Raw genomic sequence first — 23,635 nt, forward strand, 5'->3', positions numbered from 1 at the left:
CTTGCTGACTTTGTAATTGTGAATCATTTTTAAAGGTCTTTTTAAAAAGGTTTTAATAGAATCTCCCTAAATGCTCTTGTTATTTATTTTCTAAATTTAAGTTGTCACTTATATCTACCAGCAATTCTAATCCATGAAATTCTTCCAAGTCTGGGAGTTCTGTTCGTTATTCTTCTTTCTGGCTGCTGGCTGATGGATTGTAATTATCCATCACTTATTCATGGTTTTACAGCCTTAGGGCTCAAACCAAGCTTTAGGGATCCCATGTGGCATAAACCTACCAGTGGTGGGAGATGCAGCATGCTCTGCTCCTGTGGGCCAGAAACACACCTGCTGACAAATTGTCAACATCTGATCAAGACACCAGGATGAGGCCTCTCTCCTCCCGAGTTTCCTCACTGTAAAGACTAAAGTCTCAAAGTATCAGAGAGAGAAAGAAAGGAAAGAAGGTGGAAGGGAGAAAGAAGGAAGGTAGAGGTAGAGGTAGACAATAGGCTTTTAAGAATCTTAAGGGCATGACTCTCTTATCTGCTAGACAAAAAGACTTCTAAGAATCTCAAAGACATCATCTCAAAGCACGCTGTTCCTCATTCCAAAGAAGAATGGGGCCTATCCCGGAGATATTTATGGGTGTGTCTTTTTGTCACATGGACAGAGTAACAATAATAATCACAGCAAGCTTACACCATTTTTTAAGAGCATTGCGTTGGCAAAAAGAAAATCAAAACCAAACAATAACAACCACCTACTCAGACTTCAGGGACAGAGACAGTTCAAAAGAAAAAGAGCCCTTATAACCCCTGACCTTCTACAGGCACGAGTCGGTCTGAGAAATATGCTCAGCTGTGAAGAGTGCTATTTCTTAAGGAGGAAAGATGGCTCAGAGTGCAGAACCGAGAGCCCGGGAAGCAGAGCCCAGAACTTCAAAGAATCACTTATAGGGAGGAGGATTGGACTCAACAAAATTTCTCTAGCTCACTAACACTTATGTGCTTCCTATTCTTCTCCTTTTTACATAGAAATGTCTCCTACAGTTATCTTCTCCCTGTCTTAGCATTGTACATTGGGTGTGTATCAGAAGATAACCTGTCTCTTTAATTCACAGGTCTTCAGATTAAGAGAATCATGCTCTAGGAGCTACACTCGGGGACCTTCAGTAGAGGGAGCTGTCCCCAAGGAGCTCCATTTATATTTAGACCTGATTTAGGTAATGAGATCACAGGCTTCAAGCCTGACCCTGATGACTTAATAGAGTGAGGATTTGGAGGTCTTAGGAAGGTTGTGAGAGCATTTTGTTGCTAGATGGGAAATGAATCATGGAGGTTAAAGGAAGACGGTAAGAACCAGTTTCCCATGACGGCCCCCGTGAACTACACTTCCCAGTATTCAAGTTCTGTGTAGTTCTCTCCCCACTGAATCTGGGCTGGCCCTATGTAGCTCATAGAATGTAGTTGAAGTGTTGCCACATGACTCCCAAGAGTCTGTCATAAGAAGCCTTGTAGTTTCTGCTTTGGTCTCTTGGAACACTCATTCTTGGAATGCTGTCTCTTATAATCCAGCTGCCATGCTGTAAAAAGCCTGAACCGCATCGAAAAGCACATAAAAGCACTGTGATAGAGAGCCCCAGCTAAACTACAGCAAACAGCCAGATCAGCCGCCAGCCACACGAGCAAGCTGTCTTCTTTGTCAAGCCCAGTTAAGTCTTTAGAGAAACCCAGCGCTTACTACCATCTGACGGCGACTACACCAGAGGCCTAAGCAAGAACTACCCAGCTGAACATGGTCAACCAACAACAAATGGTTGCCTTTAACTCATTACAATTCATAGTGGTTTGTTGCCAGAAATAGGCAAATAGAATACAACCAAACACTTTTCCAATATGTTTGCAGCCAATTGATATACTCCCAATAAAGGGTGACAGTATCACATGCTGGCAAGGATATGAATCAACTAGGATTCTTATATTTTGCTGGCAGGAGATTCTAGGGGATGTACAGTCCTAGTTGTTTTTCTTAATATGACAGATTTATTTATATAAAATCACATACCCCAGAATCCACCCATTTAAAGTGCACAATTCAATGGTTTATAGTATATTCACAGAGTTGTGCAAGCAGATCACAGTCAGATTTGGAACATTTTTATCATCTCAAAGAAATCCCATATGTATTAGTAGTCACGCCCCATTTCCCTCCAACTTCTCCAGCTGAAGGCAACCACTAACCTACTTTTGTCTTTGTAGATTTGCATGTTCTGGGCATTTCATATAAATGGAATCATAAAATATGTAGTCTTTTGCAAATGCTTTCTTTCAGTTAACGTGTTTTCAGTGTTTACCCACGGTGAAGCATGTGTCAGTATTTAGTTCCCTTTCATTGCTGAATAATATTCCATTTTATAGTGTGATAGATGGAATAATGGCACTCAAAAGATGTCCATATCCTAATCCCCAGAACCTATGCATATGTTGCCTTATGTGGCACAAGAGAGTTTGAAGAAATAATTAAGTTATGGATCTTGAGATGAGGAAATTATCCTGAAGTATTTGGGTGCACCCACTAGAATCACAGGGACATTGTAAGAGGGAGGCTACAGGGTCAAAATTAGACAGGAAGTGATGTGACTATAGAAGCAGAGGGGGAAAAGGTTTGAGATGCAAGGCCACGAGCTAAGGAATGAGGGAAGTCTTTAGAAGTTGGAAAGACAAGGAAATGGAATTCCTCCCCACAGCCCCAAAAAGGAGCACAGCCTTGAGAACATCATTTTAGGACCTCTGACCTCCAGAATTAAAATACAATAAACTTGTGTTGCTTTAAGACACTGTTTACAGTGTTACAGCAGCAACAGGAAACTAATACATACAGATATACAGCATCATACATATATGTGCATGTATACATCTATCTCTATACACACACGTTTATATTCATATATATATATATATATTCATTAGTTGATGGACATCTGAGTAGTTTTCACTTTACGGCTACTGTGAATAATGCTGCTGTGAACATTTGTTTACAAATTTTTGTTTGGACATGTTTTCATTTGGGGGTATATAGTTAGGAGTGGAATTGTTGCATTATATGATAACTCTATGTTTACCATTTTAAGAAACTGCCAGACTGTTTCCTGAAGCTTTGTACCATTTTATATTCCCGCCAGCAGTGTTTGAGGGTTCCATGCTATCCAAAATTGTCAACATTTGTTATTATCTGCCTTGTTTATTATAGGCATCCTGGTGGTGTGAAGTCATCTTACTGTGGTTTTGATTTGTATTTCACTGATGGTTAATGATGTTGAGCCAATTTTCACGTAGTTATTATTCATTTGTATATCTTTGGTGAAATGTCTATTCAGATTTTTTTCATTTATTATGACAAAAAATTAGAAACAAAGTTTCTACAGTGAGAATTGATTAAATACATTAATTAAATACAACAGAATACTAAGGCTCCACTAAAGATTGTGCTTACCATATTTATAGTGTGTTACTTGTATTTCCATATTTATAGTGATATTTATAGTTTTGTCAAACAGGTTGCAAAAAAGAATGGTAACATTTTTGTAAACACACACATATTACAAATATCCATAGGAAAAAAAAGTCTCAAAGGTGTATATCAACTTCCAGCTGTTACCTTTGGATGATAAAATTATGAGATAATTTTCTGGGGTTTTTTTTTAGCATTTTTTAATTTCTCTGATAAACACATATTACTTGTATTTAGAAAAGAAAAGGGTTGTTTTTCTTTCAAGCATATTCTGTGTTTTTAGACATGTAGGATGCATTGTAAAATTAAAAATAGATTCTTCCTGTGTTAGTTTTCTTTAAAAATATTTCTCTAAGTAATTAAAAATTTGCCCTCTGTGTATAACTAGGTTCCCAAATTCTTCATATTTTCAAAGCATAATAGTCCCAACAAATATAAAACTGAAATCTAAACTCAAATGCACAAAGAAATTCTGGTCTCAGATATATTCCATCAGTCCAGAGAGAAAACAACAAAAAAACATCAGAATTACAAACTGTTCTACCATCAAGATTTTCTTCAGTAGTCATTTACCCAGTCTATTGCCAAATGTAAAAGACCACTTGAAAACTCTGCTTTGTTGTCATTACAATAAGGAAAACTTTGCATAGCTCTAATGACATCTAATCACTGTAGTTTTCCCTGGGATTTCATTCTTAGAACCCAATTACCAAAACTCTGAAGAGATCTATTCCCACTAAGCTGATGAACTGCCTCTCTAAGCTGAAACCAGCAGGGCTATTTTAATATTCATCTGTATTAAATATATAAATATGTTCAATATTTATACTTAATCTATAGTCCTTGGACACAGACTCACTAGCAACACTTGAGAATCTTAGGACATGATCAGTATTTCCAGATTGCACTGGCTCTCACATCCTTAGGATTTTCTAGATACAGGATCATGCCATCTCTAAATAGAGATAGTTTTATTTCTTTCCTTTCCATCTGGAAAGTTTTTTTTTTTTTTTCAATTTTCTTGCCTAATTGCCCTGGCAAAAACCTCAGTACAATATTGAATAGAAGTGACAAGAGCAGACATCTTTTTCTTGTTTCTGTGGGAAAGCATTAATTCTTTCACTATTATACATGATGTTAGCTGCTCATTTTCTTGTAGATGACCTTGCCAGCTTAAGTTCCCTTCTATTCCTAGGTTGTTTTTCTTTTTTATCATAAAGGGATGTTGGACTTTGTCATATGTATGTCTCCATCTGTTGAGAGGATCATATGGTTTTTGTTTTTATTCTATTTAAATGGGGTATTAGGTTCATTGATTTTCAGTTGTTAAATCAATTTTGCATTCTTGGGATAGCTACCAAGAATTTTGTCACAGTGTATAATTCTTTTGCTGGATTTGATCTGATAATATTCCATTGAGAACTTTTACTAAGGGACATTGGTATGTAGTTTTCTTGTGATCTTTATCTGATTTTGGTATCAGGGTGATACTGGTTTCATAGAATAGTTGGGAAGTATTCCCTCCTCTTTTGTTCTTTGGAAGAGTTTATGAAGAATTGGTGTTAAGTCTTCTTTAAATGTTTGGTAGAGTTTATTACTGCAGCCATCTGGAAGTTTATTGGTGGAAAATTTTTTATTACAAATTCAATCTATTAACTTATAGTCTACTCAGATTTTCTTTTTCTTCTTGAGTCAGTTTTGGTAGTTTGTGTCTTTCTAGGAATTGGTCCATTTTATCTAAGTTAACTAATTTGACTGAAAACAATTTCATAGTATTCCCCTAGAATCCTTTTTATTCCTTTAAAGTCAGTTGTAACGTTCTGTTCCTGCCATTGCCCACCCCTCCCCCCATCAGTTCAGCTAAAATATGCAAGTTTTGTTTTTACTGATTTTCTGCATTTTTTTGTTATTCTCTATTTCATTAATTTTCACTCTAATCTTTACAGTTTTTTCCTTCTGCTTCTTTTAGGTTTAGTTTGCCTTCTTTTATTTAGCACCTTAAGGTAGAAGTTTAGACTACGGATTTGAGATCTTTTTTCTTTAATCAATATGTATTTATAGCAATAAATTTCCCTGTAAGCACTGCCTTAACTGAGTCCCATAAATTTGGTATTTAAAAAAATTATTTTCTAATGTTCTTTTAATTTCTTTTTTGACCCAACTTTCTTTGCCCCATTGCTTAGTTAGGAATGTGTTGTTTAATTTCCAATATGTGTTCATTTTCCAGCTTTCCTACTATTACTGATTTTTAATTTAATACCACTGTGGTGAGAGAACATACTTTGTATGATTTTAATACTTGAAAATTTATTGAGGCTTGTTGTATAGCATAGCATATGGTCTATACTGAAGAATGTTCCAGGTGTACTTGAGAAGAATGTGTATTCTGCTGCTATTGGGTTAAGTGTTGTATGGATGTGCATTAAGTCTAGTTGGTATATAGTGTTGTTCAAACCTTCTATGGTGTCACTCCTCAGAGGGTGCATCCTTGGGCATGTACACAGTCACTCTGGAATGACAATGGTTTTAGCAGGGCTCTTTTTGACTGTCTCTTACCTTGATCTTTCTGTTAAGCTGTCTGCCTCTGTTGGCATCACACCCAGCTATTTGACTCCAATAACTGCTGGCTGGTTGCTCTATTGTTTTCAGCAATGCCTCAGTATATAAATTGATCCACAGTCTAACCCAATTAAATTTGGGCCACTTGTGGAGGTAGTTTTTCTATCCCAGGAGATCTTTTTTTTTTTTTTTTTAACCTCTTTCCCTGGTTCTCTGTGATAAACAAGTTAATGTACAATTTATTTTATTGCTTTCGTGGAGCTAATTGCTTACTACAAAAATCTCCGTTGTTTTCTAGAGCATTTTTATCCTTGAATTCCCCCTCCTTCTTTTCTAAATAAAGTTAGTTTCTTTAGGAAGAGCTTCAGAGCTCTTTGTTCTAATGCCCAGCTTCATGCTTTGGAGAAAAAAAATCTCTGAACCATTTACTGTGGAGTTGGGTGTGAGGACAGTGGTCCATTTCTCTTGGAGTGACACACCTTTTTTTGTGTGCAGGGATTTGGTAAATGATGAAAGCCCCTGGTCTTCTTGGCTTTCCTCTCCTGATATGGAAGCTCTGACCTATAAGCAAGCTGGGCCAAAGGCAATCAGGGCCCCAATGTTTTTAGCCTGACACACCAGCAGGAGGGCCTCCACCTTATGAGTGGGAACTGAATGGAGGAAGGAAGCCCTCAACCTCTTGCCTGCAGTCACCTGGAATTTAGATAGAGTTGGAAGGGATGAGAAATGTTGGTGGCTTGCTCCTCCCAGGGAAGTACTGGGGAGGTATTTTTAGAGATTTTTTTTTTTTTTTTCAAATTATTGCCTAGAAGCCAGGGGAAGAGGAAGCCCCATCTTCTTGGCCATAACTTCTTGGAGTGGAGCTTTGATGCTTAGCTGGCAGGGGCAATGGAGGTAGGGAACCAATTGTTGCTCAAGTGTGATAGAGTCTGGCTGTTCTTATAAATATTCAGTGCATTTTTCTTGAATAACTATTTCTTCATTTGCTGTGTGCTTTTAGGACAATTTCTAGAGATTTTAAATATTTATTTATTTATTTGGCCACATTGCATGGCATGTGGGGTCTTAGTTACCCGACCAGCAATCGAACCAACACCCCCTGCATTGGAAGCTTAGTCTTAACCACTGGACTGCCAGGGAAGTCCCTATTTATTTTATTTTAAAAATAATTGTCACCATTCATGGTTGTTTTTTCAGGGAGTGGATCCACAGAGCTCCTCATGCCAACATTCTGGAAGTGGATCCCCTTACGAGGTTCGTTTTTTAAAAAAATATTTATTTATTTATTCATTTATTTATTTATTTGTCTGCGTTGAGTCTTAGTTTGGGCACACAGGATCTTCACTGCAGCATGCGGCACCTTTCGTTGCAGCATGCGGGCTTCTCTCGAGCTGTGGTGTGTGGGCTCTAGAGCACAGGCTCAGTAGTTGCGGAGCCTGGGCTTAGTTTGCCCCACAGCATGTGGGATCTTAGTTCCCCGACCAGGGATTGAACCCGTGTCCCCTGCATTGGAAGGCAGATTCTTAACCATTGGACCACCAGGGAAGTCCCACGAGGTTCATTTTAATTAGCATTTCCTCAACAACTAATGATGTTGAAAATTTTTCAAAGGCTTATTCAGGTCTTTTGCTCTTTTTTTTTGTGTTAAGTTGTTTGATTATTTAAAAAATTGATTAGTAGGAGTCCTTTAAAATGTCTAAAACTGAGTACAGTGTTGAATATATGTATCACAACACTTTCTTCCAGTCTGTGGCTTACCTTTTTTACTCACTTAATGGCGACTTTTAATCAACAAAGGTTCTTAATTTAATGAAGTCAAGGTATAATTTTTTTCTTTAATGGATAGTTCTTTTGTGAATCATGTTTAAGAAATCTTTGCCTTCCCAAAATCATGAAGATATTCTCCTACATCTTCTTCTAGAAACTTTTTTTTTAGTTTAATTCTCTGATCCATCTTGAATTTTTCTTTGTGTATAAGAAGTAAGATTCATTCTTTCCCCCAGTATGGGTCCCATTGAATAAGCACCATTCACTAAAAAAGACCATGCTTTTTTCTCCTTACTGAATTGCACCTTTGTCATGAATCAAGGGAACATTTATGTGTGGATCTTTTTCTGTACTCTTTACTTTGTTCCGTTGATCTACATGTGCAGCATTGGGCTCAGACCACATTATCTTAATTAGTGCTGTTTTATGGTAAATCTTGAAATCTGACCATCTAAGTCTTATAGCTTTGTTCTTCTTTAAGAGACCATTCTGGGACCTTTGCACTTCCATACAAATGCTTGTCAATTTATACAAATGCACACACACACAGACACAAAGACACATACACACGCCTGTTAGGATTTTGATCTAACTAAATGGACTTCATAGACCAATAAGGAGAATTTTGACATTTTATTTTTTTGTTTGATTATTTTTTGGTTTTTGGGGGGTTTTTATTTGGCTTCATCCCGCGGCATGTGGGATCGTAGTTCCCTGACCAGGGATTGAACCGGCGCCCCCTGTATTGGAAGCACAGAGCTTTAACCACTGGGCTGTCATGGAAGTCCCTTGACATTTTAATAATATTGAGTCATTCAGTCCATGAACATGATATTGTTCTTTATTTACTTAGGTCTTCTTTAACCCATCTCATTAATGCTTTGTAGTTTTCAGTGTCTTTCACATATTTTATTAGATTTATTTCTAGAGATTTAATTTTTTCATATTATTATAAATAGTATTGTTTTTCAAATTTTATTTTTCAATTGGTTGTTGCTAGAATACATAAATACAATTTACTTCCATGTATTGCCCTCATAATCCAGCAACCATGATCAATTTACATATTCATTTTAATTGTTTGTAGATTCTTTGAGGGGTTTTTTGGTGTATAATCATTTAAAATTTTATTTCTGCTCCCATCATTTGTATCTTCTTTTTTTTTAAACATCTTTATTGGAGTATAATTGCTTTACAATGTTGTGTTAGTTTCTGCTTTATAACAAAGTGAATCAGTTATACATATACATATGTTCCCATATCTCTTCCCTCTTGCGACTCCCTCCCTCCCACCCTCCCTATCCCACCCCTCTAGGTGGTCACAAACCACCAAGCTGATCTCTCTTTGCTATGCAGCTGCTTCCCACTAGCTATCTACTTTACATTTGGTAGTGTATATATGTCCATGCCACTCTCTCACTTTGTCACAGCTTACCCTTCCCCCTCCCCATATCCTCAAGTCCATTCTCTAGTATCTTTATTCCTGTCTTACCCCTAGATTCTTCATGACCTTTTTTTTTTTCTCTTAGATTCCATATATATGGGTTAGCATACAGTATTTGTTTTTCTCTTTCTGACTTACTTCACTCTGTATGACAGACTCTAGGTCCATCCATCTCACTACAAATATCTCAATTTCGTTTCCTTTAATGGCTGAGTAATATTCCATTATATATATGTGCCACATCTTCTTTATCCATTCGTCCGATAATGGACACTTAGGTTGCTTCCATGTCCTGGCTATTGTAAATAGAGCTGCAATTAACATTGTGGTACATGACTCTTTTTGAATTATGGTTTTCTCAGGGTATATGACCAGTAGTGGGATTGCTGGGTCGTATGGTAGTTCTATTTTTAGTTTTTTGAGGAACCTCCATACTGTTCTCCATAGTGGCTGTATCAATTTACATTCCCACCAACAGTGCAAGAGGGTTCCCATTTCTCCACAACCTCTCCAGCATTTATTGTTTGCAGATTTTCTAATGATGGCCATTCTGACCGGTGTGAGGTGATACCTCAATGTAGTTTTGATTTGCATCTCTAATAATTAGTGATGTTGAGCATTCTTTCATGTGTTTGTTGGCAATCTGTATATCTTCTTCAGAGAAATGTCTATTTAGGTCTTCTGCCCATTTTTGGATTGGGTTGTTTGTTTTTTGTTGTTGAGCTGCATGAGCTGCTTATAAATCTTGGAGATTAATTCTTTGTCAGTTGCTTCATTTGCAAATATTTTCTCCCATTCTGAGGATTGTCTTTTGGTCTTATTTATGGTTTCCTTTGCTGTGCAAAAGCTTTTAAGTTTCATTAGGTCCCATTTGTTTATTTTTGGTTTTATTTCCATTTCTCTAGGAGCTGGGTCAAAAAGGATCTTGCTGTGATTTATGTCATAGAGTGTTTTGCCTATGTTTTCCTCTAAGAGTTTGATAGTGTCTGGCCTTACATTTAGGTCTTTAATCCATTTTGAGTTTATTTTTGTATATGGTGTTAGGGAGTGTTCTAATTTCATACTTTTACATGTACCTGTCCAGTTTTCCCAGCACCACTTATTGAAGATGTTGTCTTTTCTCCACTGTATATTCTTGCCTCCTTTATCAAAGATAAGGTGACCAGAGATGCATGGGTTTATCTCTGGGCTTTCTATCCTGTTCCACTGATCTATCTTTCTGTTTTTGTGCCAGTACCATACTGTCTTGATTACTGTCACTTTGTAGTATAGTCTGAAGTCAGGGAGCCTGATTCCTCCAGTTCCGTTTTTCTTTCTCAAGATTGCGTTGGCTATTCGGGGTCTTTTGTGTTTCCATACAAATTGTGAAATTTTTTGTTCTAGTTCTGTGAAAAATGCCAGTGGTAGTTTGATAGGGATTGCATTGAATCTATAGATTGCTTTGGGTAGTAGAGTCATTTTCACAATGTTGATTCTTCCAATCCAAGAACATGGTATATCTCTCCATCTATTTGTATCGTCTTTAATTTCTTTCATCAGTGTCTTATAATTTTCTGCATACAGATCTTTTGTCTCCTTAGGTAGGTTTATTCCTAGATATTTTATTCTTTTTGTTGCAATGGTAAATGGGAGTGTTTTCTTGATTTCACTTTCAGATTTTTCATCATTAGTATATAGGAATGCCAGAGATTTCTGTGCATTAATTTTGTATCCTGCCACTTTACCAAATTCATTGATTAGCTCTAGTAGTTTTCTGGTAGCATCTTTAGGGTTCTCTATGTATAGGATCATGTCATCTGCAAACAGTGACAGCTTTACTTCTTCTTTTCCGATTTGGATTCCTTTTATTTCCTTTTCTTCTCTGATTGCTGTGGCTAAAACTTCCAAAACTATGTTGAATAAGAGTGGTGAGAGTGGGCAACCTTGTCTTGTTCCTGATCTTAGTGGAAATGCTTTCAGTTTTTCACCATTGAGGATGATGTTTGCTGTGGGCTTGTCATATATGGCCTTTATTATGTTGAGGAAAGTTCCCTCTATGCCTACTTTCTGCAGGGTTTTTATCATAAATGGGTGTTGAATTTTGTCAAAAGCTTTCTCTGCATCTATTGAGATGATCATATGGTTTTTCTCCTTCAGTTTGTTAATATGGTTTATCACATTGATAGATTTGCGTATATTGAAGAATCCTTGCATTCCTGGAATAAACCCCACTTGATCATGGTGTATGATCCTATTAATGTGCTGTTGGATTCTGTTTGCTAGTATTTTGTTGAAGATTTTTGCATCTATGTTCATCAGTGATATTGGCCTGTAGTTTTCTTTCTTTGCGACACCTTTGTCTGGTTTTGGTATCAGGATGATGGTGGCCTCATACAATGAGTTTGGGAGTGTTCCTCCCTCTGCTATATTTTGGAAGAGTTTGAGAAGGATAGGTGTTAGCTCTTCTTTAAATATTTGATAGAATTTGTCTGTGAAGCCATCTGGTCCTGGGCCTTTGTTTGTTGGAACATTTTTAATCACAGTTTCAATTTCAGTGCTTGTGATTGGTCTGTTCATATTTTCTATTTCTTCCCTGTTCAGTCTCGGCAGGTTGTGCATTTCTAAGAATTTGTCCATTTCTTCCAGGTTGTCCATTTTATTGGCATAGAGTTGCTTGTAGTAATCTCTCATGATCCTTTGTATTTCTGCAGTGTCAGTTGTTACCTCTCCTTTTTCATTTCTAATTGTATTGATTTGAGTTTTCTCCCTTTTTTTCTTGATGAGTCTGGCTAATGGTTTATCAATTTTGTTTATCTTCTCAAAGAACCAGCTTTTAGTTTTATTGATCTTTGCTATCATTTCCTTCATTTCTTTTTCAATTATTTCTGATCTGATGTTTATGATTTCTTTCCTTCTGCTAACTTTGGGTTTTTTTGATCTCCTTTCTCTAATTGCTTTAGGTGCAAGGTTAGGTTGTTTATTTGAGATGTTTCCGGTATCTTAAGGTAGGATTGTATTGCTATAAACTTCCCTCTTAGAACTGCTTTTGCTGCATCCCATAGGTTTTGGGCCATCATGTCTCCATTGTCATTTGTTTCTAGGTATTCTTTGATTTCTTCATGATCACTTGGTTATTAAGTAGTGTATTGTTTAGCCTCCATGTGTTTGTATTTTTGACAGATTTCTTCCTGTAATTGATATATAGTCTCATAGTGTTGTGGTCAGAAAAGATACTTCATACGATTTCAGTTTTCTTAAATTTACCAAGGCTTAGTTTGTGACCCAAGATATGATCTATCCTGGAGAATGTTCCATGAGCACTTAAGAAAAATGTGTATTCTGTTGTTTTTGGATGGAATGTCCTATAAATATCTATTAAGTCCATCTTGTTTAATGTATCATTTAAAGCTTGTGTTTCCTTATTTATTTTCATTTATGATGATCTGTCCATTGGTGAAAGTGGGGTGTTAAAGTCCCCTACTATGATTGTGTTACTGTCGATTTCCTCTTTTATGGCTGTTAGTATTTGCCTTATGTATTGAGGTGCTCCTATGTTGGGTGCATAAATATTTACAATTGTTATATCTTCCTCTTGGATTGATCCCTTGATCATTATGTAGTGTCCTTCTTTGTCTCTTGTAATAGTCTTTATTTTAAAGTCTATTTTGTCTGATATGAGAATTGATACTACGGCTTTCTTTTGATTTCCATTTGCATGGAATATCTTTTCCATCCCCTCACTTTCAGTCTATATGTGTCCCTAGGTCTGAAGTGGGTCTCTTGTAGACAGCATATATATGGGTCTTGTTTTTGTATCTGTTCAGCCAGTCTGTGTCTTCTGCTTAGAGCATTTAATCCATTTACATTTAAGGTAGTTATTGATATGTATGTTCCTAGTACCATTTTCTTAATTGTTTTGGGTTTGTTATTGTATGTCTTTTCCTTCTCTTGTGTTTCCTGCCTAGAGAAGTTCCTTTAGCATTTGTTGTAAAGCTGGTTTGGTGGTGCTGAATTCTCTTAGCTTTTGCTTGCCTATAGAGGTTTCAATTTCTCCATCAAATCTGAATGAGATTCTTGCTGGGTAGAGTAATCTTGGTTGTAGGTTTTTCTCCTTCATCACTTTAAATATGTCCTGCCACTCCCTTCTGGCTTGCAGAGTTTCTGCTGAAGGATCAGCTGTTAACCTTACGGGGATTCCTTGCTTGTTATTTGTTTTTTTTTCCTTGCTGCTTTTAATATGTTTACTTTGTATTTAATTTTTGATAGTTTGATTAATATGTGTCTTGGCATATTTCTCCTTGGATTTATCCTGTATGGAACCCTGCACTTCCTGGACTTGATTGGCCATTTCCTTTCCTATATTAGGGAAGTTTTCAACTATAATCTCTTCAAATATTTTCTCAGTCCCTTTCTTTTTCTCTTCTTCTTCTGGGATGCCTATAATTCAAATGTTGGTGCGTTTAATGTTGTCCCAGAGGTCTCTAAGACTGTCCTCAGTTCTTTTCATTCATTTTTCTTTATTCTGTTCTGCAGTAGTTATTTCCACTATTTTATATTCCAGGTCACTTATCCGTTCTTCTGACTCCATTATTCTGCTATTGATCCCTTCTAGAGTATTTTTAATTTCGTTTATTGTGTTGTTCATTGTTGCTTGTTTCCTCTTTAGTTCTTCCAGGTCCTTGTTAAATATTTCTTGCATTTTCTTTATTCTATTTCCAAGATTTTAGATCATCTTTACTGTCATTACTCTGAATTCCTTTTCAGGCAGACTGCCTATTTCCTCTCCATTTGTTAGGTCAGGTGGGTTTTTACCTTGCTCCTTCATCTGCTGTGTGTTTTTCTGTCTTCTCTCATTTTGCTTATCTTACTGTGTTTGGTGCCTCCTTTTTTCAGGCTGCAGGTTCGTAGTTCCCATTGTTTTTGGTGGCTGTCCCCAGTGGCTAAGGTTGGTTCAGTGGGTTGTGTAGGCTTCCTGGTGGAGTGGACTAGTGCCTTTGTTCTGGTGGATGAGGCTGGATCTTGTCTTTCTGGTGGGCGGGTCCATGTCTGGTGGTGTGTTTTGGGGTGTCTGTGGACTTACTATGATTTTAGGCAGCCGCTCTGCTAATGGATGGGGTTGTGTTCCTGTCCTGCTAGTTGTTTGGCATAGGGTGTCCAGCACTGTAGCTTGCTGGTCATTGACTGAAGCTGGGTCTTGGCGTTGAGATGGAGATCTCTGGGAGATTTTTGCCGTTTGATATTACGTGGAGCTGGGAGGTCTCTTGTGGACCAGTGTCCTGAAGTTGGCTTTCCTACCTCAGAGGCACAGCCCTGACTCCTGGCTGAAGCACCAAGAACCTTTCATCCACACGGCTCAGAATAAAAGGGAGAAAAAGAAAGAAAGAAAGAAAGAGGATAAAATAAAATAAAGTAAGATAAAGTAAAATAAAGTTATTAAAATAAAAAATTATTATTAAGAAAATTTTTTTTTACAAATGTAAAACAAAACAAAAATCGGACGGACAGAACCCTAGGACAAATGGTGAAAGCAAAGCTATACAGACAAAATCTCATACAGAAGCATACACATACAGACGACAAAAAGAGGCAAAGGGGAAAACAATCATAAACCTTGCTCTCAGAGTCCACCTCCTCAATTAGGGATGATTCGTTGTCTATTCATGTATTCCACAGATGCAGGTACATCAAGCTGATTATGGAGCTTTAATCCGCTGCTCCTGAGGCTGCTGGGAGAGATTTCCCTTTCTCTTCTTTGTTCGCACAGCTCCGGGTTCAGCTTTGGATTTGGCCCCGCCTCTGGGCGTAGGTCGCCTGAGGGCATCTCTTCTTCGCTCAGAGAGGACGGGGTTAAAGGAGCCGCTGATTCGGGGGCTTTTGCTCACTCAGGCCGCGGGGGCGGGGGAGAGGGAGGGGCATGGAGTGCGGGGCGAGCCCGCGATGGCAGAGGCCGGGGTGATGTTGCAGCAGCCTGAGGCACGCCTGGGGAAGTTGTCCCTGGATCCTGGGACCCTGGCAGTGGCGGGCTGCACAGGCTCCCCAGAAAGGGGGTGTGGATAGTGACCTGTGCTCGCACACAGGCTTCTTGGTGGCGGCAGCAGCAGCCTTAGCGTCTCATGCCCATCTCTGGGGTTGGCGCTTTTAGCCGCGGCTCGCGCCTGTCTCTGGAGCTCCGTTAGGCAGTGCTCTTAATCCCCTCCCCTCGTGCACTAGGACACCAGAAAGTGTCTTGCCTCTTCGGAAGCTCCAGACTTTTCCCGGACTCCCTGGGGGGTAGCTGTGTTGCACTAACCCCTTCAGGCTGTGTTTAGGCAGCCAACCCCAGCCCTCTCCCTGGGATTTGACCGAAGCCTGAGCCTCAGCTCCCAGCCCCGCCCGTCCTGGCGGGTGAGCAGACAAGGCTTTCGGCTGGTGAGTGCCGCTCGGCACCCATCCTCTCTATGCGGGAATCTCTCCGCTTTGCCCCCGCACCCCTGTGGCTGTGCTCTCCTCCGGGACTCCGAAGCTTACCCCCTCTGCCACCCGCAGTCTCCGCCAGGGAAGGGGCTTCTAGTTTGTGGAAACCTTTCCTCCTTCACAGCTCTCTCCCACTGGTGCAGGTCCCGTCCCTATTCTTTTGTCTCTGTTTTTTCTTTTGCCCTACCCAGGTTGGGGGGGTTCTCGCCTTTTGGGAGGTCTGAGGTTTTCTGACAGCGTTCAGTGGGTGTTCTGTAGGAGCAGTTCCACGTGTAGATGTATTTCTGATGTATCTGTGGGGAGGAAGGTGATCCCCGTGTCTAACCCTTCCGCCATCTTCCTCAACTCCATTTTTATCTTCTTCAATTAGTTCTTTGACAATTGACCTCTACTTTTTTGTGCTCAACTAAAATGCTGATTATTTCTTTGTTGGTGTGCATTTCTTTTTAATGTTTAGACGAGCAAACAAAAAAGATTCAAATGTGGTTCATTGAAGTAACTGGGCACTTCATTGCTATATCTAATTCAATCCAGAATATAACAATATTGGTGACAGAAGCTAAGAATGACTCAAACAAGAGTTTATTAGTTCAACCAAAAAACTTCCTGTGTACATCAAAGCTCAAGATGGATGTTTGTTTGTTTTTTGCTTGGGTTTCCTGATTCCCATATTATCTTTTGTACTTTTTATTTAAAGTATTTCCTGTGGGGTTTATATTTAGTCACAGATTTATCTGCCAATTCCTAGAAAAATTTATATTTTCTTACTCCATTCCTCTTTTCTTCCTGAAATGCAATACTAGCTGCTTCCTCTACTGTGTGTTAATATTAGCCAGAAGAAGCTCAATTTTTCCAATCACTTCCACAATGATATAATCCATATAGCCACTAAAAGTCTCTCCTTATTTAGGACAAAGGATTTGATGAACCTGAGTCCCTTAATATAATGATTACACTCTGATAACTTGATAGCTGTGTATGTAAACTATCTGAGTCAAGTTGGAGGGAATATTTTGTAACGTGTTATCAGCAAAATTCAGATAACATCATTTTCACAGTAGCCTTTGGCTCAGTTATCATTTAAAAATTACTCTTGTGAAGAATTGCAAAAGGTGTATATATGTTCCTCTGATTGGAATGTCAGCTCAGTGATTACATTGCCAGTGAGCTAGGATTAAAATCAAGGACAACCCTTGCTCTGTGCCTTGTGTAAAGTTAGTGTTTAGTAAATATTTTTTGATTGATTTGATGAAACATGACATCCGAGAGCCAGTCGAGTGTTCTTCATAAATTCAAGGGAATCCTCTTTTCTACTATGTCTTCAGAAGAACTTTTAAATTCCCTGGATTCTTCTGAGACAAGAGAAGATGATGTGTTTCTGGTGTCCTATCCAAAATCTGGTAAAGCTCATTTTAATGTATTTTATAATGTAGAAAAACAATAATAATAATACACATAATAATAAATTTTATCAAACATTTATTTTTCAGAATTTTTCCACAGGAAATTAGAGTACCTTAAATGCTTATTTTAATGAAAAATCTTGACATTAGAAAGCCAAAAGATGTGCTTTGAGAAAATTCAACTGGAGAAATTAGAGCTTTACTACACTTTCGTTTCGGTTTTATTCATGAAGGCATACAGATGTTAATACATATAATAAGCATAATATCTATAACATTATGAATTCTCTTCATACTTTGAGCCAGGCATAGTGATAAATAAATAGTTTTTGTTCAATTTGTACTTAATGATTGATTTATAAATAATTGTTTTCTTCTGGGCTGATAAGAACAGGTGGCTAATTTATACCATATACAAACAACCATATTTAAGGCTTCCACTGGATGTATTGGTGCCTATAAATTGACATCTTCCACTAGTTGCCAGGAGGTCCCTTTCAACAACACAAAGCTGTGTATTCTCTCTTCTTCATCAGAATAAATCAGTATGTTTAATTAAAATAATGCAAATATCACTACTATATGAGTCACATTTATATGACTATTATAATTATACATATTTAAGACTTATTAACATTATAATCTAAAATTATCTTAAATTTAAAACATATAGTGTTAAAGAGAGCACTGTTTAAATATTTAGTCAATTGTAAATTTGTTGATATTGTATCTAATTGGACTTACGATGAGATAAATGGAAACTAGGCCTCATTTAAACCCTTTATGGGCATTGCTTTCAAGTTAGTGAAACACCCTCCCCACCCAAATTTCTACCTCTTCGCTCCAATTTACTATAGTCTGCAGCACTGGAGCATATCTTCATTTGCTTTAGGTAAACATAAAGTGATATTTCTTCCAGACTTCATGGTAGTAGGTATGCATCTCCATGACATTTGAATATGGCATTCGTTCATTGTTCAAATGCTTTGTTTGCGCAACTACTCTGTATTTGCATACAAACAAAGATAAGATTCTGTGTCTATATTCAAGGGGGAAATAGGGAGACAGACATGAATGCAAGCAGTGGCAACTCTCTTCTGGTGTGTGCTGCTTCCAAGGGACAGAAAGAGAGAGCAATTCTGAGAGGGGAGTGGGGATTCAGAAGACAGATTTTAATACAGCAAGGTGCATGAGCTTGCAGGACCGGTAGGAATCGTGAATGAAAAAGATCTGTGTGTTTGTGAATTAGAGAAGGTACTAGAAGTGAGTGGTAACATAGAAGAGTATTTCAAGCTGAGGAAACAGTATATACAGTTTTCATAACTCTCATGCTCTTTAAAATGTGATTCCTCCTGTAAAGTGAATTAACATCTCAAAGGTTTCAACAGGTTTCAGTTGGTGTCAAGATAACTATTTATAATAAAATTAATGCATTCATTGCTTTTATAACCTCATACTAATTTTCTATATTCATTTCGATTATCACTTAATTATAAAATGCATTTCATTTTATTTTCTTATGAAGGCACTCACTGGATTGCAAAAATCATTGAGAATATTACCAAGGCTAGAATAACCCTAACACCTCTATTGAATTGGGAGACATTTCTAAATTTGAAGAGCTAAAAATGTACTGTGAGAAGAGTTATCCCACCGCATTTGAACTACAACGTGCTACCAATGAATATTAAACAAAAACAATGCAAGGTAAGTTCAATGGTTAAGGGCAGGGGCTCGGGGTTACACAAACCTGCACTTGGATTCTTGCTGTGTCACTTTCAAGCTATGTGACCTTTGAAAATTGCTGATGCTCTCTGAGCTTTGGTTTCCTCATTTAATACAGGGATAATAATATTCATCTCATATAGTGTGATGAAGATGAAACAAGATAATGAGTGTATAGGTGTTACCACAGTATCTAGCTCATAAAAAATTATTATCTTTCAGTAATGAAAGAAATCTGAATCAGTATGTCAACTGTAATTACGCTAGACAATGTCTTATTCTATTCTGAATCTGGTTTGAGTCATTTTACTTTAAATATTGATGTCTAGAGAAAGAAAAACTGCCTTAATAATTTTATTTTAATTATTTTATCTATAATTTTTGCAAAAGATTATATAGGAAAAGAATAAAAAATAAAACTATAATATAAAACACTAAAGAATATTTACCACAAGCCGTTTTTAAAGTCCCCACATTATTATTTTAAGTTACTTCTGGGACTTCCCTGGTGGTGCGGAGGTTAAGAATCTGCCTGCCAATGCAGGGGACACGGGTTTGAGCCCTGGTCCGGGAAGATCCCACATGCCGTGGAGCAGCTAAGCCAGTGCACCACAACTACCGAGCCCACGTGTTGCAACTACTGAAGCCTGCGCACCTAGAGCCTGTGCTCCACAACAGGAGAAGCCACGGCAGTGAGAAGCCCAGGCACCACAAGGAAGAGTAGCCCCCGCTCGCCGCAACTAGAGAAAGCCTGCGTGCAGCAACGAAGACCAACAGAGCCAAAAAAAAAACCAAAAAGTTACTTCTAATTTTAAAGAATATCTCTATCTTCATATACTTCTTATTCAAATTTGTTTTCATGGAGAAATGCATGATCAGAAAAAAGAATAATATTTGTAAAGCAAAGGCAAGATACATGTGTCCACTGTGAACAATTTCCCAGTAATGAAGCCTCTTTATACAATGTCAGCCATATTCTCAAAAAAACAAAAAAAACCCTACCAAATGTGCATAAATTGAAGCAGATCTTCCGATGATTATAACTCTGCGACCACAGTGTTTCCACGTGCATCATATCTACTCTTCCACCCAAATAAAAGTAGACACAATGAGAGGCAAATGCCGTGAAGTTTTGTTTTTATCCCAAGCAAATCTATCAGAACAGGTGAAAGTATACTAACCTGAGTACATTTTGACTCAACGGAGCATCTTCATTTCAAACAGACTGTCTCTAAGACAAGGAGAGAGAGATTTGGGGAGGAAAGGAGTCTGATAAGCTCAATTACCCTTACTCAGGGCAATACAGTAAAACTGATAAAAAATGCTACCAGGGATTAGGCTGTGCTTTATAAACATTACAACAATGACAAAAGTAGGTACTTTTCCTCTTATAAGTAAAGAAACTGAAACTCAGATAGGTTAGGGTGCGTCTTAAAACCACCACACTAACAGTACAGCCTGAAGGTACAATCATTTCAGTGTGACCCTTAATGGGGACTGACACTGTCTGGTTGCCCTTGGTCTCCCTAGAGGATGACCTGTCCCCTCTTGTTGATGGCCACGCCCTGAGAGCTTGGGGGATGGACAAGCCTTAAATGCCCCAGGAGGGCCAGTCAGAGAGTAAGTTCCTCCTCCGATCTTTCCCTATCAGCTCTTGACCCTACTTGGCCTCCTGTATTTTATTTCTAACCTTTGTCTCTCCTTTAATAATGTTTCCCAACTTTCTTACGTGAAATTTATGTTTTCAGCTCATTTCATGATAAGTTAATATTTAATTTTTTAAATAGAATTTTAATTTTTTTAAAAATTTTATTTTTTAAATATTTAGTTAATATTTAATTTTTTCTCCAGAGTACTATTCTGCCTTCCCTTCATATCCCTCAACCTCCCCCTAATGTTTCTTACAGTTTCTTAGAGTACATCCTTGATGTGTGTGTGTGGTTTTTTTTAAATTTAATTTTATTTATTTTTTTATACAGCAGGTTCTTATTAGTTATCTATTTTATATATATTAGTGTATATATGTCAATCCCAATCTCCCAATTCATCCCATCACGCCCCCACCGCTTTCCCCACCTCCCTTGGTGTCCATACATTGTTCTCTACATCTGCGTGTTTATTGAGTGTAATTGACATATAACGGTATATTAGTTTCAGATGTATGACATAGTGATTCCATATTCATGTGTATTGCGAAACTATCACCACACTGTCTACTTAACATTTGTCACCATGCATAGTTACAGAACACATTCTTTTAACCTCTTTTGGTAAAGTATGTGTTAATGGGTTGCACTGCCCTTCCCACTAGATCGTACTGACATGCAACTTTGAGGGAGGGTTCTCCAAAGGCCCTAAAAAATTCTTCTCTCTACCAAAAAAAAAAAAGTCTCCATCTGGATGTCTAAGGTTTAAAATTTGGCCATTTATTCCTTTTTGTTAAGGCAGTGGATTTTTAAACTGTCATCTCTGGGCCTTGGGGTTTTGTGAATCTGCTCAGGAAGCTTAGGGCATTTAGAGGAAGCCTGAGGTGCTGGGTTACTCCACAATTATCTCTTGGGATGAAGAGAAGATAATGGTGGGGTTAAAGGTGGCTCTTCATTCCTGCGTGTCATGGTCTTTGTGTATCTTTCAAGTAAAGAGCAGCAGATGCTGTGCATTAGGGTCACAACCTGGACTGTGAACACAGTAGGGAAAGATATGTATTAAAAATGACTCAGTGAAAACTTCCTTATCTAAGTAAAATGCGTCCACCTTGATTTTCACTTAAAAAGCAAGTAGAGTATCTGGTACTCAAGCGATGCTGACCATGATTGAGGACAGTCCTGTTACATCCAGACTTCTCACACTGGTTTCGAGAGGTTTCTTACATGCTCCTAAAGCTCTCTGTACTTCACTGTTATAACCTTCGTAACACTGCACTGTCAAGAGTGTGTTTAATTATCTGCTTCCCTCACTTGACTGCAAGTTTTGAGAGGGCTGGAATCATTTCTGTCTTGCTCATTATTCCTTGCCTCTGGAACACTGCACACTACCTGGTATACAATAGGTACTAAATTAATATTTATTGAATCAAATTAACTTGCAGTTGCAGTATTTGTATAAAGTGGGAGGGTATCACAGATTCCCTGCTCTTTGGAGGATCAAATTGTACAAAAAGGAATTCCAAAGCATTCTTCTTCCTATAAATATGAACAATTTGTAAGAAATCTTCTTGTATGTAAATCATGTTTTGTAATACATGGATATTAAAAAATTAATCTCGTCCTTCAAATGAGTAGGGTCTCTCAAGTCTGCCCCTAAAATACTACTACAAATTTTGTCACATAAATTCAAGAAGTGTGGTCAGTGGGCTGGCAGCATCAACATCGCCTGGGAGCTTGTTAGAAATACACAATGCCAGGCCTCATCCTGGAACTTCGGAATGAGAATCTGCATTTTAACAAGATCCCCTGATGATTTTTATGCACCTTTTGCACCTTAAGTTTTGAGAAACACTGGTCTAAGTCTGTGTTTAATAATCAGCTGAAGCTACCAAAAAGTTGTGACTTGCACAGGTGAGTTTGGCTGCTACTTTCTTTTAGGAAATGTTTTGTGTTGGGGCTATTTCCCTCCAAAAATAAATGGATATTTTTTTTTAACAGATTATCTACATCACTAGGAATCCAAAAGATACAGCTGTTTCACTCTTCCACTACTACAGAGAGAACCCTAATCTCCCTGGCATTGAAACGTGGCATGAATTGTTTGAGCTGTTCCTAAGAGGAGATGGTAAATACAACAATGATTTTTATTCATAATATACAGGGAATATTTCTGCCCAAAATGAAAGCATTTTCCAAAAGCTCAAATGAATCCTAACTGCCTATTTTCAGAAATAGATTTGAATAGATTATTCTTTTGCTTCTTCTAAGCAAATTCTTTCTCACTTTGCTCCCTCACAGTTTTTCTAATCACCAATGGGTAGTAAGTACATAAGAGCAATGCCTTATTAGCTGGTTTTAATGTCTTCAGAACAGATTAATTCTGATCAAGCATTTCTTTTTTTCATATACCATCAGTCTTTTCAGTGAAGTAATTATTCACTGATTAGAGTACAGTGAGATACAGCTGAAAGCTAGACAGGTAGTTTGAAACATGCCTTATATATACCTGCACAGAAAATAAAACAAGTCAAACAGTACACACACACACACACACACACACACACACACCCAATTCCCCAATTATAACAAAGAATTTGCCATCTTAACACTTGGCAGAAAGTAATTTATTCTGAAAACACCACAGTGATACATCATTTATTGAGCTGCGCAGCACATGCTGGGCCTGCCACCATGTGTGACCTTTGGATTTATTCTTTTTTCCCTGACTCAGTGGTGTCTGGAGCACTTACAGAAAACAAAACAAAACAAAAACTCTTCTGAATTCCCAAGGTTTTCATTAAACAAAAATAATATACCAAGATGATTCAGAATCTAGAAGAGACATGATTTAGAAATGGTGTGTTCCCTGAGGATCTTATCTCTCACTGGACTTAATTGCTACTTTCACTGTTTTACTTGCAAATTGTTAAGCTTTTACTTGTTAATTTAAGAGAGGCCACAGCAAGCATAACCTTAACATGAGGACATTGGAAACTCACCAGCAACTGGGTTTTTTTTTTGTTTGTTTTTATTTTTGGCTGCGTTGGATCTTTGTTGCTGCGCAGACTTTCTTTAGTTGGGGCGAGCGGGGGCTACTCTTCGTTGCCGTGTGCAGGCTTCTCATTGCAGTGGCTTCTCTTGTTGCGGAGCACGAGCTCCAGGTG

This window comes from Lagenorhynchus albirostris, chromosome 11, assembly GCF_949774975.1.
Source record: "Lagenorhynchus albirostris chromosome 11, mLagAlb1.1, whole genome shotgun sequence".
NCBI classification, from domain to species: Eukaryota; Metazoa; Chordata; class Mammalia; order Artiodactyla; family Delphinidae; genus Lagenorhynchus; species Lagenorhynchus albirostris.